This window comes from Mus musculus, chromosome X (assembly GCF_000001635.26).
Source record: "Mus musculus strain C57BL/6J chromosome X, GRCm38.p6 C57BL/6J".
NCBI lineage: Eukaryota > Metazoa > Chordata > Mammalia > Rodentia > Muridae > Mus > Mus musculus.
Window position 1 is genome coordinate 36201165 of NC_000086.7, and position 13215 is coordinate 36214379.

The 13215-nt window shown below is 42.6% G+C and overlaps 1 pseudogene; it reads right to left on the reverse strand.

Annotated features, from left to right (window-relative positions):
• Positions 1 to 12359: 12359 nt before the first annotated feature.
• Positions 12360 to 12971, reverse strand: Gm6023 (annotated as a pseudogene).
• Between the last annotated feature and the right edge of the window lie 244 nt (positions 12972 to 13215).

The following is a 13215-nucleotide window of genomic DNA, read 5'->3' on the forward strand; positions in this document are numbered from 1 at the left end:
TGCTGTATTAATTACTTTCCTCAACAATGTGACAAGATCCTTCACCAAAGGAAGGGTTGGTTTTGGCTCACCTTTTGACAGTGCTGTTTGTTCATCTTGGAAGAGAAGGCAAGGCATGAAGCTGTTGCACCTGCAGGCTGGAGAGGTGGGGAGAAACAGAGGCACACACACACACACACACACACACAGAGAGAGAGAGAGAGAGAGAGAGAGAGAGAGAGAGACAGAGACAGAGACAGAGACAGAGACAGAGACAGAGACAGAGAGACAGAGAGAGAATACAGTGATACAAACAGACACACACACACACATGGGGGAAGGACGAGAAGGTTGATGCTCCTCTTGTTTTTTCCTTTTTAATTCAGTTTGGGGATGTCAGCCCATGGGATGGATGGCAGACCCACATGCCGAATGGCTCTTCCTTCTGCAGTTGAACTTCTCTGAAAACGCAATCACAGATATCCCCAGAGAGGAGCTTCCGTGGTGGTTCTAAATGCAGTCAAGTTGGCAATGAAGATTAAAGCATCACATTACCCCTTGCTGAGTATCTGTCCCCAGTGTCTAGCACTGGTTTGTTTTAAAGTTCCATGTTCCATATCAACTTCGTTCAAATTCACTCCTCAAATACTTGTTGAATGATTTGCCCAAAGACATAGATTATGATGCCAACAGTATTTGCTGGCCCCACAGAAAGGAAAAGAAAGAAATCATAGCTGTTCATGGCCCTTTCAACTACCACCCCCAGCCTCTGTGCTACACACTAAAAATCGATTAATTTTTTTATTTCACTAACCTGGTTTCTGTCTCTGTCTCTCCCTCTTCCTCCCCCCTCCTCTTCCCCCTCCCCCTCTCCCTTTCCCTCTCCCTTTCCCTCTCCCTCTCCTTCTCCCTCGTGAGACACCAGCCGTTTCTTTGTGCAGGAAAAGTACATTTTTCTCAGATTGGATACCTGGGTACTCAGATCAGACCACTGAGACTAGGAAATGGAGGAGGAAGGTGATTACATTTCGGCTGTGATACCCTTCCTTTTAAGCTATGGGCTTTTTTTCTTCCTTCTGCCTCTACCCTCACTAGTCACTATGGGCTGAAAATGGCTTTTTGTCTTGTCAGAAGCATCTGGCCTTTGAGTGGCCTTTTATATTGTTTCCCTCCTTCCTGGAATCTTTTCTCTCTGTTTCCATGACACCCTTCCTTCATGGCTCCCTCCTCTCCTGGCCGTTTTGGTACCCTATTCTCTGTTTCTATGGTTTCTTCTTCCTCTCCCTGGCCTCTGTATAATTATAATAAAACCAGAACAAATATTACTCCTGAGATTTCTTTAGAGTTATTTGCCATGGCAAATTAGTATGAAGTCCTTTAAATACATCAGTTCCTTTAACCCTCATACCAATCTTACAAAATAGGCAAGACCATGATCTCATTTCTCTAAAGAGGAGACAGGCTGAATGTCTGAGAAACACACATGGAATTGTGGGGACTGTAAGCTAGACAGCTAGAACACTTCTAGGGCAGTGTTTCTCAACCTGTGTGTGGAGACCCTTCTGAAGGTGTCAAACAACCTTTTCACAGGGGTCACTTAAGACCATCTGAAAACACAGATTTACATTATGGTTCATAACAGTAGTAAAATTACAGATATGATATAGCAACAAAAACAATTTTATGCTTGGGGGTCAGTACAACATGAGGTACTGTCACAACATTAGGAAGGTTGAGAACCACTGCTTTATGCTGACTGACTTCAAAGCCTCCATCTCTTCCCCGACTCATGAGTTTGTAGCACCCTGGCATGCAGTGTGTCTTCACCTACAAGGAAATGAAGGCTTGTGAGTCTGTAGGGCCTGCTGTTAGTAGATGTGCTTTGAATATGAAATTAACACAGGAGGGCTCACCCATCATTCTAGGCTCTGGAGACATGGCAGCTGCTGGGTTAGAATGTGTTCCTTAATCTGCTACAGACGGAAGGACAGAAGAAATAAAATATTGTCCCTGTGATGCACTCAGTGATTACATGGCTGTTCATTTGAGGATGTAACAGTCAGATTCCTTGAACTTTACTGAGCCTGGCTACTGGCAGACATAATGGTGTGTTCAGGAATGCCTAGGGGCTTGCTGATGATGGGAGGATGACATGAGACTATTTATCAAATGCTACTGTGGCTTCCCTGGGCCAGATCAACACTACCCCTACTCCATGCATGGCAGGGGGTGTGGTTTGTGCATTGTGTGTGTTGGGGGAACATTTCCTTTTCTTACAAGTTAAAGGCTTCCCCCCACCCCTCGCCTTTTAGACTGTGTAAAGCCAGCTAAGTCATGATCCTCAGCAACAGTGACAGAGAGGGGAGGGGGAAACAGACCTTAGAGTGACACAGAACATCCCCAGTATATGGCAGGAAGGAGGCATGATTGATGTCTGAGGAGTCCTTATCCAATTAAGTACGGATTGCCAAACCAGAGATCCCAAGGACAACATAAGGAGGTGTAGAATCCCAGCTATCCTGAAGCTAAAATATTTTGCAGGCATCCATGGCTGGATAAAATGCGAAAAGTGTCCTTCTCCTTTAGGCCTTAACTAAAGAAGCATCAAGGATTACAAGACAGCAGGAAAGCAGTCATTTACACACGGTGAGAGTGACGTCAGTGCTTGAATTTATAAGCACATGCCTTCACTCCTCCTGAGAACAATGGTGTCCTGATTGTAGGTTAAGGTATGCTAGGTATTTATAGTAGGCAATTGCTCTCATTTCCTGTTTTTTTTTTAATCACTTTTGGTAGAACAAATGAAGCATACCTTGTATGTCATCAAAAGGGGTAGAATAGAGAATACAGGGCTGAGTCTTATAGCCTCATCTTGAAAGGATATGTGTATCACTGCTGCCCCCTGACAACTTGGTACGGCTCATCCCACAACTGTGCTGTTAGATATCTACTCTTTTCTCAAGTTCTACTTTATAAATCAACGACATCAAGAGTTGTCGGATTATAGTCGTTCATTGAACATCACACAGCCAGTATGGGCTACAGCTGGAACTGAATTTCAGATCTGCCTCTACTGAGTCAAACGTTGTTATAGGGCTGGAAAGATGGCTCAGTGGTTAAGAGTATTGGCTTCTCTTCCAGAGCATCCAGGTTCAATTCCCAACACCCACATGGCAGCTCACAGTCATCTATAACTCCAGTTTCAGGGGTTGCCAGATACATAAAAGGTCCATAGACATACTTTCAGGCAAGACACCCATACACATTCTTAAAAAAATCAGTACTAATTTTTATTCTAGGATAATGAGTTCAAATATATAATCAGTCTATTGGCTATATTATAATTGTGCTAATTTTTACCTACCAAGTCAGTCAGTAGCATGGTCCCAGTCTCATTTCTGTTGTTAAACAAGACATAAATAAATGATCTGTTTAAGAAGGTTCTTTCTCAGAGTCTGAAACCATATTCATCTCATATTTATTCTTAAATGTGATTTCTGGGAAAAGATAATAAACATGAAAACCGAATGTGGAGAATATAGGGAAATAATCTCCCTCATTCCACTGATACGACTGAGTACTGACACACTCTTGCTGACAGACCTTTAAGGAGTGCAGCAATGGTTGAAATATGAAAACCTCTGGATCCAGCAACATAACTTCTTAAAACTTGTGCAGATAAACTAACTGGAAAATATAAACAATTTTATGCAGCCACAATTTTTGTGTATACATATTTATGTCTTGGGTACACATGTGTGTACAAGTATGTATATGTGTATGAGCCACATATAACCTTGGACTATTATCTGTCTCACCTCTTCAACAAGTATGACGCACTACAGCCAGCTTTTATATGTGGGTTCCAAGCCCCAAACTCATGTTCATGCTTGCATGACAAGCACTTTACCAACTAAGCTATGTTCCCAGCTACCAGCCTAGAAAAAAGGGGGATTGACTTAAAATACCATGGGTATTTGTCTCAATGGGCAAACATCTGAGTTCAAGAAAATAAAATAAAGGTTTAGCATCAATGATTCTTGAAACTAAATAACACATAGGACTGAAGATATATAACTTGGTTGGTAGAGTGTTTGGCTAACATGCATACAGTCCCTGGTTTCACTAATCCCAGCAATATATAAACTCAAGGGCACAATGGCACACACCTGTAATCTCAGCACTCAGGAGGCAGCATGATCAGACACTTAGGCCATTCTCAGCAACATAGCACGTTTGAGATCAACCTGGTATATATAAGATATTGTGTAAAAAAAAAAAAAGGAGATGGGGAGATGGCTCAGTAATTAAAAGCAGTTGCTGTTTTTACAGAGGACCAGAATTTGGTTGCCAGCACACACATCAGGCAGGTAGTGTCAAAGGCCCGTCTATCCACTTTGAGCTACATGCATGGTACACATTATAGATAAGCAAGCACACATATACACATAAATATTTTTTAAAGAGACACACATTTCCTTTTTTGCTATTTTTAAAAACCTCTATCAAATAAATTTATGGTTGTTATATGAACAGTAGTTTGAAAGGTCACAAAATTAGAAAATATGTGTTCAATAATTAAATGATCAGAAAAGCAGGCAGAAATAAAAAACAAAAACAAGCTATAGGTAAATGTTGGATTATTTAACACATTTATTTTAAATCTTTTTTTTTAAAGATTTATTTATTTATTTATTATATGTAAGTACATTGTAGCTGTCTTCAGACACTCCAGAAGAGGGGGTCAGATCTTGTTAAGGATGGTTGTGAGCCACCATGTGGTTGCTGGGATTTGAACTCTGCACCTTCGGAAGAGCAGTCGGGTGCTCTAACCCACTGAGCCATCTCACCAGCCCTATTTTAAATCTTATTTCAAACTCCATGAGTGCAGAGAAATATATAATTTGCTTTGTTGAGGTTGTACTCCCCATATAGGTTTTTACATGTGAAAAATCTGGTTTTGTTTTTCTAATATGTGTAATAATTTCTAGAACAAAATGAAAAAAATCATCTGGCAAAAGAGAGTCCAAGGAAATATAGAAGCACAGCAACAAAACTACCAGGAATAAACTTATTTGCAGGCACACACAGGTCATAAATTATGTTTTTGTTTTCCTAGAAAAAGCAAGAGAACAGATGGAAACCCGTCTGTAAAACATAAGAGCTTTAAGACAAATCTGAACGACTTAGAAGAAAAAAAATAGAAATGTACAGTGAGATGATTTCCATGAATACCAAAAGAAAACCAACAACCAAACAACAAAAGTAAAAACCAAACCAAACCGGAAACAACAACAACAACAGCACAACAAACAGTTTAGTTGGAAGCTATGAGTGTGGTAGCCAGAAGAGAGAAGATGACTTCACTACAGAATCTTAGGTGCACCAGTCACCTCACAATGACAGCACCTACTACCCCACGAAGCTTACTATTAACATTGTGTGCTGTAGCTAAGGGAATGAGACGAAACAAGTAGGGTAAGAGCCTTAGAGCAGGTGAACCATTGGGACAGTGCAATACAGAGATCTGAAAATGAGGGAGTCTTGCTTTTCCGTATGAGGGCCATGGCATAGTTGCTATTGACCTTAGCAACTGGGAGCTGCAGGCAAGTTCTGAGCTCCAATCAAGACACATAGTTTGCCTCTGAGGCAGAGAACCTCAGGTAGGAAGGTCAAGAGGCCTGAGAACCTGAGGCTCAGAGCTCACATGTTTTCAGGAAGGTCACTAACTAACAAAAAGGTTCAACCAAACCCGGCTTTTTAAACCCCCACAAAGAAGCTGGGATCCAGGTTCAAAATAGTTCTGCTGTGCTCAGCTGGATTCCAGCGGGTTTAACTGCTCAACTAGCTCACTTAAGCTCAGGCTGGACTCTGCTAGATTCAGGAAGGCTTTGCTCAACTGGATTTACCAAGGAATCTGTTGGACAGGGTAAGACTTGGTTGGATCTGGCTTGGCTCTGTTAGGTCTCAGTTTGTTAGGAAGGCAAGCTCTAGCTGCTAGATTCGGCTTGACTAGGCTAGGCAAGGCTAGGCAAAACTCGACTAATCCGGTTTGGCCTTTGATTCAGTTTGTCTGGGGCTTGGCTGTGTTCGGCTAATTTCGGCAAAACTCGGCTCGCCTACTCTGGATTCAGCTAGGCTTGGCTTGGCTGGGGTGGGACTGGGCTAGATTCAGCCGTACTTGGTTAAACTTGAATGGGACTAAGTTAAGTTCGGTTAGGCTCCATTTGATTCGTCTGGGTGCGTCAGGACTGGGACTCGGCTAGTCTCCAGAGGGACTTGGTTGTGTTCGGCTTTGCTTAGCTGAACTGGATTGAATCGGCTGTATTCGACGGAATTCGCCAAGGTTCGGGTATCCCGGGCAAAGCATTATGGGGCTTGGCTAGGCGAGCCTCAACTTTTCACCTGAGCTCGGGAATGAATCAGGCGTGCTCAGATAGGCAACTCTGAGCTCTGTGGTTATGGTGGCCTCATGGGACTAGCTTAACATGCTGAAAATCTTGAAATGAGATTTGAGAACTGTGAAGAAACAATGGATAGGCATTTCCCAACTGCCTCAGGCGGTTTTTTGTCCTCCCCTGTAGGTCTTAGTAGCTCTGTGATGGTTGGTGGTTATCATTGCAGCAGAGAAAGCAACGAAAGTCCCAGGAGTGACTAGGTGAGTTTCTGGACATTAGGAAGGACACCTGACCTCAAGGTTGTCGCGGCTTGGCTTTTACCCTCCAAAAGAAATTTTTACTCTCTCTGCCTTTCCCTTAGGTCAAAGAGCACTTGCATCCTTTTGGCGCCCCTCCTTCACTCTTGAACTGTCTGGCTTTTCTCTTTGGAGGACTCACAGGGATAGTAGGTGTTGGGGTGTAGGCTTTTATTTATTGGCTGATCTGGCACCGTTTAACTCTCAACGTTTCCAGGGCCAGGCCAAAATAGAGCAGGATAACTCATTCTGAACAGACTTTGAGAGGGTACAAAACAAATCGCCTGAATGGGAGATGGCTTTGAACAGCCACAGACATGAATTGGCAGGAGACCAGGAACTATCGAGACCACACTGGTGCATACCAAATGGAAACACCTAAACTGTATGCCTGAAGACATCATACCATTTCACAGAGAGAAAGATGCTAACTCTTGATGTTTTCTGAGTACAACTTCCAAGTTTCATTCAACAAAAAAGCCTCAGAAACAGTTTATCACAGTTCTTCACAAGACTACTCTCCACGGGGAGAAACATTAGCTGGAAACTGATTCATGAACTGAATCAAGAGACTTTTCCCCAGCCTTATGCTTTAAAGCATATTATAAAGTTATAAACACACACATGCACACATTCTCTGAAATTCTCTGAAGCTTATTTGCAGTTAATACTCCCCCTATCGCCTGGTCAGCCATCTGTCTCTAGGTGATTTTCCTAGGTACTTCATATGAGCAAACTAATACAACATGTAGTCTTTCATGACTGGCTTCTGTTACTTACTAGAGTGTTTTCAAGGTTCATTCATATTATAGTATTATCAATTATCTGCTCTCCCCCCCCCCCGCCCCAGACTAAAGTTCCACTATATAGGAAATACTGAATTTTTTTTTTTGTTTTATTTTTCCATTCATCAACTGAGGGACATTCTGAATTTTTCTATATTTAGGTTATTGTGGCATGTGTGGACATTGATGTAAAAGTTTTTGTTTAAACATCTATGTATATCTATTTAGCCATTATGGATATGCATGTAGGAGTGGAATGGCTGTCCCATCTGGGAGCTAAATGTTTAGTTCTTTTGAGCACTTCCAAACTGCTTTCCCATGTGACTCCGCTGTTTTCTGCTGAAACAGCAAATGAATGAGCATTCCAATTTCTCAGGAACTGTAACCAGTGTAGGTCCAGTTCTGCTGCTTTTGGGGCATTCTAGCACTGGAGTGCACCAGGCTGGAATGAAAAGAACAAAGCTTGCCCAGGCAGAGCATCCTTAGCTTGAGTGCCAGGGAGAAAAAAGCCTTCTCCAATAGTTTTCAGTGTTATAGCTCTCTTTATTTGGGGATAATAATGGCTATATGAACCTTTCAGAGTGGGTAGGGGCTTTTCAGATAGACTCTATAGATTGGCACTGAGGTGCTGGAAATGCCTTATTTGTATGAGGAGAAATTCCATATGCTTTCTGGACTTGTCCTTCTAGGGAGAGAGGAAGTTAAACCTGTCATTTGGGCACCAGGCTACGTGACTACCTCAGTGGTGGTGGAGGTGAGGGTTGCAAAGATACATGTACAGGAGCATGCAGGCCCAGAACAGGGAGGGGGAACCGCTCATTCCTACCAGTCTAAAGAGGAGATTTTCGGGGTTTGGACATGTCTCAACCTCGCTCTTACTCCAGACCTGTTCCCCCCAGTCACGCTTGCCCCTGACACCAACACTTTGGGGGCTTGTCTTTTGTTTTATATTTCATTGGGATATGTACTTGTCTAGACTGGATTTTTATTTTTATTTTATTTTATTTTATTTTATTTTAATTTTTTTGGTCATTTGGTTTGCCTAGTTGCACCTTGCCTTTTCAATGTTATACAAGTTAGGAGCTGAAATTGCCCATGGATGCAGAGAGTACCTGGTTCCACTAGGGGGAGAGAAACAGGAGAGTAGTGTGGTAAGTGCCCTGTGGGCTGCCAGACAGAAGAAAGTATTAAGTGTGTGCGCATGTGTGTAGGGAGTCATATGACTTGGCAGGTAAAGGCTCTTTTGCCACCAAGTCTGATGATTTTAGTTTGATCCCTGGGATGTACACGGAAGAGGAAGACAGCTGACTCCTGAATGTCCTGTGACCTGCACATATGTGCTATGGTACATCCCCATATGCATACACACACACACACACACACACACACACACACACACACACACACTCATGTGTGTGTGCAAATGATATTTAATAAAATAAAAGATATAGAACACAGTAAATTGATTTTTTTATTCAGACATAAGAAAAATGTAATCATGACATTTGCTGGAAATGGACAGAAGTAGATAGAGGTTTTTTTTTTTTTTGTTGTTGTTAAGTAAAAAACAAAAATATTTAAAATGTGAAATACTGCATTTTCCCTTCACATGTGGAATCTAATTTTGTGTGTGTGTGTGTGTGTGTGTGAGAGAGAGAGAGAGAGAAGTAGAAAGGGGAGACTATGAAATGAGAGGAAGCAGTCTTAAAGGAGGAAGGAAGGGGGAAAGGGGAGCAATAGAATATGTGTTACAGGAAAATAGAAGGGAGGGTATTAGCACCAAGGACTGGGGCCTAGCAAGGGGTAGTGAAAGAGAGCGACAAATAAAACAGCATGTACTGACATACATGTATAAAATATCATAATGAAGCCTATTACTTACTAATGGGTTTAATTAAACACATTCAGTTTTTTTGGCTTTGTTTTGGTTTTAAGAGAACAATTTTATACCCGTTATCTGTGTTCAGAAGTAGCCACATTCTTCTCTTAACACTTTGAATATCTCATTTGAGGCAGGAAATAAATGAATCCTGATGTTTGCTGATTTTCCCTTTTAGATTTTCTGTGTATGGGTGTTTTGCCTGCATGTGTGTCTGTGCACTGTGTGCATGCAGTGCCTGCACAGGCCAAAACAGGGCATTGGATCTTTGGAACTGGAGTTACAGAGGGTTGTCAGCTGCCATGTGGGCACTGGGAACTAAGCCCTGGTCTACCTTCTGCCATGTGAAATGAGACCTACGTAGAAGCTATGTATCGAGTACCTGAAGACAGTGGGTATTTTAAAGGATTTGCCTAGGAACTCTTTTTCCCAGGTACTGTAGTGTAGTTCCCCCTCAGGGTGTTCAGGTGCTGCTACATACAACATACCATATTGAAAGGATGAATCAGAGCATTGAAGGGGGCACTGTAAGATCCCAATCCAGCTGGAAGTTGTGGTGGTGGTGGTGGTGGTGGTGGTGGTAGTTAAGAAGGCCTTCTCTGAAGATTTTAGTGTTACAGCTCTCTTAGATGATATTCATTGAAATGGATTTTAGTGTTGCAGCTCTGTTAGATGATGTTCAGTGAAATATCTCTCTTAGATGATCTTCAGTGAATCAGCTTGTCAACTTTATTGGGGTGAACCAAGGCTAAATATGAACCTTGGAGAGTGGGAAGGAACTTTCAGGATGAAAGTAAATCCTTGGTTACAGTTTAAAGTACCTGGAATGCCTCATTTGCATGGAGAGGCATTCCAGGAATCCCAGGTCCTTGCCTGGGAAACAGGAAGATGAACTTGTAGGTTTGCCAAGGACTGCATGACCTTCCTCAGACAGAGGGTGTAGGGACCGAGCTCCCTAGACAAGGTCAGAGAAGGGGAAGTCCTGCTGGTTAAGAGAGTCCTCCATTTTCTATGGAGCTCAGAGGAGCTATCTGGTCATGGTAGACCGTGACCTTAATTAGCAGGGTTTCCCAACACTGTAGTGCCATGCGGCTTCAGGAATTCAGCATAAAACAAGGCAAATGTCCACTAAGAATAATGTTATTTTCACCCAAACTTGTGAAGTAGCAGCAGAGTCTCAGAAGCAGTATGCTATAACAGGAATTGACAGTCAGAATGGGAAGTGTAAGCTAAGAATGTTTTTCTTTTCTCTTTTTCCAAAGGATTCCTTTACAGTCATTTTGTTAATAGAGAATAGCAGCTTTCCAGTGCAATGCAACACAATGTTAATCTATTGCATTTGTTTCTGTAGTAGACCTCCTGAATTATGAAACCTTATAGAAATTATCAAATATATTTGGAATTGCATGTAATAATTTGCAATACACACACACATATATATACATACATATACATGTACATATACATGTACATATACATATAACCATACTGGTATATATTATATATTACACTTATATTTGGATTTTTGACTAAAAATCTATGGAAACGTTCAGACATTGTCTGAATACATGTGTTAGGTCAGTGCTTTTGCCTTTTGGCCCCTAACTGTAAAACCACTGTCTGGCCTTCACAGAAAGATTTACTGACTGTTGCTTAATAGAATGAAAGGAGAAATGGGACGCATTGCCATGTTTTACATTTTATGTTTTGCTTTATTATTTGGAGATAAGAGATCATGGATCAACACAATAAATTCTAGGATTAAGCCACAATTCCCTGAGATGTTGATTCCATTTATTATTATTATCATCATCATTATTATTTATTGTTGTTGTTGTTGTTGCTTTGGGAAGGATTTATCATCTCCTAAATGGCCAAGACAGATCTGAGAGGAGGAGTGGCACTAGACAAGCTGCTGTAATCAGCTCCCCTAGAGGCAGTGATTGAGGGCTCCTTAGCTGCTGGAGAGGGAACCTAGGACAGACTTAAGGAAGGACAGGATCAGGGTGGGACAAAGACTGGGAAGAGGGAACTCCAGGGGAAGAGCATTAAGGCAGGGATGCTGGAGTTGGGCATATGGCAGGCAGAGACAGACAGGACAGCAGGATGGGGCGTGGGAAGGGTGGGGGATGTCACTCATGGCTTTTCTAGCTGGACATCCAATATGGAGCCTGTCCACGTCCTGGAGTCCGCTACAGATATCCTTATTCATAGAGCAATCATCAAGATTCAAGCCCTCATCTGGTATGTCTTCTCCGTTCTCATTTGGCCATCACTTCCTGAATAGCAGCAGTGTCGCTGGTACCATTGCACAGAATAGCAAGATGATCCCCTCAGCTGTGATGATGAGACTCTTGGTGCCTTCCCTCGTGTCCAGGAAGGGTCTAAGGACTGGCTCATGCACTTGGAGGTAAGTGCTACAGGAGTATTTTGATATGTTGTTTTCTTTCACTTGGCACCTGCACATGTCCCTATGGCTCTTGTTTACTTTGGAGATGCTAAGCGTGTCTATGGGACCCAGGCCAGGACCCAACTCCACTTTGTTCATAGCAGCTTTATTGGTAATAGCCAGACACTGGAAACAACGCAGATGTCCCTCAGCTGAAGAAAATATGGTACATTTAGTTTATTATTTTTTTTAGACAGGGTCTCTCCATGTAACCCTGGTTCCCTGAAACTCATTATGTAGACCAGGCTGACAGCGAACCCTTCTTCTGCCTCCTGAGTGCTGGGATTAAAGGCGCACACCACCACAACTTGCCAATTTATTTTAAAATTATGTGCATGTGCATGTAAGTGCAGGTGCTCTTGAATGTCAGAGGATCCCCTGGAACTGAAGTTAGAGATGGTAGTGAGCTGTCATGTGAGTGCTGGGAATTGAACTTGGGTCCTCTGGAAAAGCAGTCAGTGTGCTTAACCACTGAGCCATTGCTCCAGCACTCCCTTGAGTTTTTTCTATCTATCTATCTATCTATCTATCTATCTATCTATCTATCTATCTATGGCACAGTCTATATTGGGTTCACACCAGGAGTCCACTGGTCATGAGGACCTCTGTGAACTTGCAGATTTTCTTCTCCACATTCTTTTCTGCCTGTTTCCGTAACCTCAAGAGCTGCTTCTTCTTCCGATAGTGCATCTTGGACTTTTCCTTCTGTTTCTCCTCCAGAGTGGCTGTCACTGCCTGGTACTTCCACCTGACCTCATGAGCCAGATGCCCCAGGTAAGCAAACTTTCTGATAGGCTTCAGCCGAACAACCTTGAGGGCAGCAGGGACCACCATCTGCTTTTACTTGTCATAGGGTGGAGGGATCCCATCCAACACCTTGAGGCGTTCCAGGGCAGCCTGGCCTCTCTCCGTCTTGTGGGGCAGCATGCCTCGCACAGTGCGCCAGAAAATGCGGCTGGGGGTTCGGAAGTGGTAGGGGCCTCAGGCGGGGTTGGTATTCATCCGCTTCCAGAGAAAGGCCAGATACTTTAACTTGTTTCTGTAGAAATTTCCAGAAATGTTGATGCTTTCACAGCGTATGATCACCACCTTCTGGCCCAGACGCACCTGCTTGGCCACAATGGCCGCCAGGCGGCCCAGAAGATTGCCTAGGCCATCCAATACCAGAACCTGCCTCTCCTCCATCTTCCGCAGCTGCTTGGGAAAGCCTGATGTTTTTTAACTAAATAATTAACACAATATGTGTGCTACTCTTATGTAGAATGACATTTTAAAGGCATTGTGATTATAGTAGCACATAAAAAGAACAAAATTCTTGTCCTCAAAAAACAATCTCTCTCTCTCTTTCTCTCTCTCTCTTTCTCTCTCTCTCTGTGTGTGTTCTTTGTTTTGTATAATATCTCATTTTGCTAAAAAAGATTTGGAAGGA